This window comes from Carassius auratus, chromosome 43, assembly GCF_003368295.1.
Source record: "Carassius auratus strain Wakin chromosome 43, ASM336829v1, whole genome shotgun sequence".
NCBI lineage: Eukaryota > Metazoa > Chordata > Actinopteri > Cypriniformes > Cyprinidae > Carassius > Carassius auratus.
In genome coordinates this window covers 59,712-67,500 of record NC_039285.1, presented here as the reverse complement: position 1 = coordinate 67,500, position 7,789 = coordinate 59,712, and the positions used below count along the sequence as shown (strand labels likewise).

The following is a 7,789-nucleotide window of genomic DNA, read 5'->3' as shown; positions in this document are numbered from 1 at the left end:
TGGAGCTGCTGCTGAAGGTGGGCGGGCAGTGCATTATGAGCCGATGGTTCTTTGATGTTGCATTTGCTGTAATTTTCTGCTTTAAGTGTGGCCTTTCATCATCCAACAATGACTCCATTCATGTGTGTTTCTGCAGCACCGCACCGACGTGAACGCCAAGAACATGCTGAAGATGAGTGCACTGCACGGGCCACAGAGACGTGCTGGAGCCGATGGTCACACGCAGAGCAAGTTCTGCAGAAACACACTGGACATCACGCTGGACAACAGCAGCCACGAGCTGACCGAGATCCTGCTGGTTCACAGACACTCAGAGCTTCTTCTGATGCTCTCAGGCAGTTTTACTCTCAGTGCTCGACTGTCCAAGTCTTTGACACGTGAGTGGTTTGGTGACAGCGCCACCTGCTGATAAAAACAGGCATGATAAACTTTTAAATGTCAAACAACTGTTCTGTTTTTTGGATTTATGCTTTTTATTTTGTTCCTGTAATCACCAGAGATTCGTTCACTTCACCAGAAGATGAAGTTATAAGTTATTATAGTTCATTAAGACTAAAACCCATAAAAAAAACTACTTTTTAGTTCATTTAAATTAATAATTTAAGTAACTGAAATAAAAAAAAATAGAAAACCTTTTATTTTTTTTGTAAATGAGACATGAATGAACTTTAAACAGTTAATTCTGAAAGTATCATCAGTCAGACAGATCAGCTCATTCATTTATTATTAGCCTGCTTTACTGAACTGAGCGGTGGATTTCTGCATAGATGAGAAGAATACGCAGTAATTGAATGTACATCTGTAATAAAAGTATTGATGTTTATTAATAATATTGATGAAGTGGTTATAATAATTAGCAGAAACAGCTGTTAACAAGTACATCTGTGTCAAAGTGTGTTTATGAATATGATAATTGTGCATCAGGTGGCAATACAGAAGCAGATCAACACGAACCCCAAGAGTCCAGACACGCTGACCATCCACACACTGACCATCCACACACTGACCATCCACACACTGACCATCCACACGCTGACCATCCACACACTGACCATCCACACGCTGACCATCCACACACTGACCATCCACACACTGACCATCCACACGCTGACCATCCACACGCCCTGGAGGAGTATTTAATCTCACCGGACTTGTGTCAACTGCCAACAACAGCAAATCTACAGGTGACCCGACCTGCGTTTATGAATGACCTCCTTTGTCAGAAACACTTGTGACGCATGATTGTGTGTTTGCTTTCTGTGCAATGAAGAAAATTACCCTGCAGTTATTTGAACAAACAGCGTCTCAGAGCAGCATCAAAGCACTGATCCTGTGAAATCAGCCTGATGCTGCCGCTGGACGCTCTCTGTTGTTGTTGTGTAGAGTAAGTGCATTCTGATGGAGATGTTGATCTGATGATGGGATGTCATCTAACCCTCGTCTCTGACGCAGAGCTGATCTCTGTCGATGGAGATATACAGCAGTACATGAGCTCTGGAGTTCAGCAGGTCATTACCATAGTAACAGACAGCATTCACCTGGGCAATCTGCAGACGGGCACAGGCATCAGCCAGCCCATAATAATCCCTACGCCTGATGGGCAGCAGAGTGAGAGAAACACATAAGCACGAACATATAGAGAAGTGTGTGTGAGTGTTTGCTTGGCTCTCTCAGAGTGTGTGTGTGTGTGTGTGTGTGTGTGTGTGTGTGTGTGTGTGCGTGTGTCTGTGTGTGTTTGCCCGGCTCTTTCAGTGTGTGTGTGTGTGTGTGTGTGTATGTGTTTGCTGCTGCTGATGCTCTCGCTGGAGAACTTTCAGGTACAGACACATGTCCCACAATCCCTCTCATGAGCTGGTTTATGTACAATAACATGCTTTCAATAAAATTCCAGGAACTCAGTAGATCATGGTGCTCGCAACGCCAGTGAAAGCATGCAATGATCAGATGTGTACTGTGAAGGCGGTGCAAGTGTCTTTAGATAAAAGCATCTGCCAAATGCATCAATGTAAATGCACATTTTTATTTGATTAATCAAAGCAATGATGAGCATATAACACACAAGATTCTGAGGCGCCGAAATACAGGCAGCAGTTCCTGAAGAAGGAGGCGTACAGACATAAGCTGACCCTAACCTAATCACACACAGAACGTGAAGAAAGACATCAGTGTCTGTGCTTTCTGTGACCGGATCTTTATCATTCATTTACTTCAGTTCTTTCATGAAGCCTCTCAGCTGTGGTGCTTGTGTGGCCGACACAGGTTCGATTCTGACCCACATCCCAACACCCTCCACTGGCCTTAGGGTGAAGAGGGTTTAACTGCGCAGTGATGTCAGATGTCATGTGATAATGTGTTTGATCTGCAGACTCAGACTCAGTTTCCTCACTGATAATCAACATGGATCTCTTGTGTTTACAGAGTTTTGCTGCTTGTTGTTTGTGATGCTCTTTTCAGGATTTCTGTCATAAAAATATTATTCTTAAAAGACAGCAGTGCTGGATTTGGTTTCTTTGAGGAGGATCTGAGCATCTCTGCTGATTAAAATCTGAATAAATGCACAATACAAGGGTTTTACAGTCTGAACCAGCAACAGCATCTGTGTGTCTGAAGATGAAGCATTACAGTATTGGGGATGTTCTGAGCTCTTAAACACATATATTTCAGATAGGGATGTGCAGTTCTGAATCAGAGCGTGTCTTTGTGTAGTTGGTGTGTTTGCGTCAGTGGGCGTCTCCGTCAGCAGCAGTTATAAGAGCGGACGGAGATCTGAAGCTCGCTGATCTTCTCTTCCTCTGACAGACGTGATGCAGTCGCAGGAGTACATGATGAGAGGTACTGATCTGAACCTTCAAATCTTACCAGTGTGTCGCTCCAATAGTGACCTGTCTGTTAGAACCGAATTATACGAATGGTTCTTAATAGTTTTACAGGACACAACTAACATTATTCAACCTCTTACAGCTGCTTTAGTTAAAAAACCTTTGATGTGTATATAAATTAGAGACGTTTCCATCACATTTACTTGAATTAATGATATTCAGGACATTTTAATCAAGTGTTTGTATTCTGTTGTCATCTTCTGAAATCTAGTAAGTTAATTTTTCTGAATTAGATGTTATGCTGTAATATCTGAGTGTCTGTGCTCTTCATCTGTTGTTTTATAACTTTTCTCTAATGTTGTTCAGTCTTGTATTTGCAGTGATTCTTAGTGATCTTCTCACAGTGTGTTTGTAGTATAATGTTTTGGTGTGTGTGTGTGTGTGTGTGTGTGTGTGTAGGGAAGGAGATGGTGGATTTCATCCAGCAGTATCTCACACGGATCCGAGAGCGGCGGGTCGTTCCAGATGTTCAGCCGGGTTACATGCGTCCTCTGCTGCCCAGCAGTGCCCCGTATGAGCCGGAGGATTGGAGCAGCATCATGAAGGACGTGGAGAACATCATCCTGCCTGGGGTCCGTCTGTCTTTCTGTCTCTCCATCTTTCTGTCTGTCCTGTTGAACTCCAGTATTCTGTAATGCTGCTGTCTGTCTGTAGGTTGTTCATTGGCAGAGTCCTCACATGCATGCGTATTTTCCTGCACTCACCTCATGGCCGTCTCTGCTGGGTGACATGCTGGCAGACGCCATCAACTGCCTCGGCTTCACCTGGGTAAAAACTCTCACACACACATAACACTCTCTGTGTCAGCCTTACGCATCATGTTGAATAGTATGTGTGTGTGTGTGTGTTTGTGTGTCCGTGTGTGTGTTGTGCAGGCATCTAGTCCAGCGTGCACTGAGCTGGAGATGTGTGTGTTGGACTGGTTGTGTAAAGCGCTTGGGTTGCCAGATCATTATTTACACCATCATCCACAGAGCAACGGAGGAGGAATCCTGCAGGTATACAACACACATTACAACTGATGTGCCAATCAGCATGTTTTCTGTTGACTTTTACAGTAGAAATGTCTGTAAGTCATTGTTGTGTGCAGAGTACGGTCAGTGAGTGTACGCTGGTCGCTCTGCTCGTTGCGAGGAAAGACCGAATCCTGCAGATGAAGAGTGAGTTCACACACGCCGACACGGACGAGTCAGTGCTGAACTCCAGACTCATCGCATACGCCTCCGACCAGGTGCTTCACCGGTGACCAGATCACATCAGATCACCATCACATCAACACCAGAACACCATCAGAACGCCACCAGATCACCACCAGATCACCATCAGATCACCATCAGATCACCATCAGATCACCACCAGATCACAATCACATCACCACCAGAACGCCATCAGAAAGCCATCAGATCACCACCAGATCCCCATCTGATCACCACCAGATCACCATCAGATCACCATCAGATTACCATCAGAACGCCATCAGATCACCACCAGGTCACCACCAGATCACCACCAGATCACCATCAGATCGCTACCAGATCCCCATCTGATCACCACCAGATCACCCATAAGATCCCCATCAGATCACCATCAGATCCCCATCAGATCCCCATCAGATCACCACCAGATCACCATCAGTTCACCGTCAGATCACCACCAGATCACCATCAGATCGCCACCAGATCCCCATCTGATCACCACCAGATCGCCACCAGATCCCATCAGATCCCCATCAGATCACCACCAGATCCCCATCTGATCACCACCAGATCGCCACCAGATCCCCATCTGATCACCACCAGATCACCACCAGATCCCCATCTGATCACCACCAGATCACCCATCAGATCCCCATCAGATCACCACCAGATCACCATCAGATCACCACCAGATCACCATGCTGATCTTTGACTGTTCCTTCTGAAAGTGTTTCGGGGATCATCATGAACGAGTGTTTGTTTTGTTCTGTAGGCTCATTCCTCAGTGGAGAAGGCCGGTCTGATCACTCTGGTGAAGATCCGGTTCCTGGAGACGGACGAGGCGTTTTCTCTGCGTGGAGAAAACTCTTCAGCAAGCCATCGAGGAGGACCGCAGGAGAGGATTCGTACCCGTGATGGTGAATCAGCCTCAGCTAATCAGCCGTTGAGGTTGTTACTGTGCTGCCTTGTTTCTGACCGTGTGTGTGTGTGTGTGTGTGTGTGTGTGTGTCCTGCAGCTGTGTGCGACGCTGGGCTCCACCGGTGTGTGTTCGTTTGACCGTCTGGATGAACTCGGCCCTGTCTGTAAGTGTCATGAATCAAAGAGTCTTTAAAAAGCACATGTACCATAATTTATTAATAAATTGTGTGTGTGTGTGTGTGTGTGTGTGTGTGTGTGGAGGTGCTCGTGAGGGTCTCTGGCTGCACGTGGATGCGGCGTATGCAGGTTCTGCTCTACTGTGTCCTGAACTACGTTATTTTCTCAACGGAATTGAGTTTGCTGATTCATTCGTCTTCAACCCATCCAAGTGGATGATGGTCCATTTTGACTGTACGGCGTTCTGGTGAGAGACTCTTGTGTCCTGTTTTTTTTCCTTTTGCTATAAAAACAGTAATATTATGAAATATTATTGCAATTTAAAACAGCCGTTTGATGTGTGAATAGGTTAAAGTATAATTTTATTCCTGTGATCAAAGCTGTATTTTCAGCATCATTACTCCAGTCTTCAATCATGTCACATGATTGTTCAAACATTATAAATGACTTTTTCACTTTTGATCATTTTAATGCATGCTTGTGGAATCAGAGAGTTGATTTCTTTCCGAGCGTTAATGAATCTCATGTGAGTTCAGTGAATGTTTGTAAAGCCTCTGTTTGAACCGCAGGGTGAAGAATAAGATGAAGCTCCAGCAGACGTTCACCGTCGACCCGCTTTACCTGAGACATGAGAACTCAGACGCCACTGACTTCATGGTAGAGTCACGTAACGCTGGTTAGCATGTGTTTATCTGTGTGTTTCTGCTGTGTATTGATTAGCGCTGGTCTCCCGCAGCACTGGCAGATCTCTCTGAGCCGCCGCTTTCGCTCTCTGAAGCTGTGGTTTGTGATGCGCTCCTTCGGTCTGAAGAAGCTGCAGGATCACATTCGACACGTGAGACTCTCCTGTAGTCATATAATCCTTCATAAACTTTACAATCCTCATTAATGAACATGATGTCCTCTTACACACTTGAACCTCATCCTGTGTGTCACACCAAACACCAGCAGAAAGAATTTCTTAAATCATTGTAAGGCAAATAGCAGCCCTCGATTCAACAAGTCTGTTTACGCTTGATCGGTTTCATGAACAGTCAAAGCTAATGCTGCCGTTTCCTGTCTGTGATGATGCGTTTCCTGTGATGTCAGAGCGTGGAGATGGCGAAGCTGTTCGAGTCTCTGGTCAGAAACGACACAAACTTCCAGATCCCAGCGCAGCGGCACCTCGGTCTGGTGGTCTTCTGTTTACGAGTGAGAGTCATCTAATGCCTCCATACTCACAGGAAGTCATCACAGTCACATGATCATCATGTCATGACACACAGTTTATCATGTTTCTGAATGATATTGATGTGCCGAGGTATTTGAAGAGTGATGTTCTTGTTTTCCAGTGCAAATATTGAAACGTTCTTAAATCAAGATGCATTTACTTCAGACGCACAGTAACTTGAGATGTCTGGTTTATTTGTTCTTGTTTTAAGCACAAACTCAATTCATTTTCATGCATTTCTCAGAAAACCAGACTTATGATCTTCACTCACTGTACATCTGAAGTAAAAGCATCTTGATTTTAAGAATCTTTAGATATTTGAAGTGAGAAAGTCATATTTTACAGTGCTGTTCCAGTGGATGTACAATGTCAGAAAAGAGCTGTGACTGTGGCAGTATATTATTTACTCCTAACGTGTGCCACTGAGTACCTAAACGGTACATATCTGTATAAGTTCCCGCTCCAGTGACATCATTCATATTTTTTTCCTGAGAGTTCTGTCTGCAGTATTATGTAATAGTTAATGTACGTGACATCTGCATCATCTATAATGTGTGTCTGTGCGGTTTCTACATGATTACACAAATTACAAGACGCAAAAGCTTGTTGACAAGTCATGACCAATGGTTTCAATCACTTCACTGTATTCAAATACTGTGTATATGTAATATATATTTATGTTCCTGCTTTCACATCAGCACCTTTCTTCTGTTCTCAGGCTGGAAATGGAGCGACGCAGGAGTTACTGCGGAAACTGACTAAATCAGGCCAGATGTTTCTGATTCCAGCCGCCATCGGGAACAAACTCATCATCCGCTTCGCCGTGACGTCTCAGTTCACGAGCGCTCAGGACATCCAGAGGGACTGGAGCCTGATCCATCAGACGGCCAGAGAAGTGCTGCGCTCCTGCGCTCTCACACGCCAGCCCAGCATCATCTCAGACGAGGAGAGCGAGGACGAGCTGAGCCGCATGCGTCTGGAGCCCATGATCGACGAGCGTCTGGTGCGGCAGGGACAGAGACGTGCCACCCGCTCCCTGAGCTGCAGCGCCGAGCTCCCGCCCCAGAGAGTGCAGAGAGACGCCCCGCTGGAGCAGATCCCCGAGCGGCCGGCGCCGGAGCACCGAGCACAGAAGAGGCTGCTGAAGTTCCACAGCGTGCCCAGTCTGTCTCAGGTGTGGGCCCAGTGCGGCATGCAGCAGCTCTACCAGCCCTTCAGACGAGGATGGGTCACCAGCAGAGCCAGCTGCTTCAACTGCTTCCCTCTGGAGACCAGCCCTCTGCCCACCAAATAACATCACCTATACATAACATAACAAATAACACACTCACACACGCACACACACACACTCACACTCACACTCACACTCACACTCACACTCACACACACACTCACACTCACACACACT

The 7,789-nt window shown here is 45.7% G+C and overlaps 1 pseudogene; it reads left to right on the top strand.

The window, feature by feature from the left end:
- Positions 1 to 7,789, top strand: part of LOC113061332 (histidine decarboxylase-like) — a 24,032-nt pseudogene extending 16,243 nt beyond the window's left edge.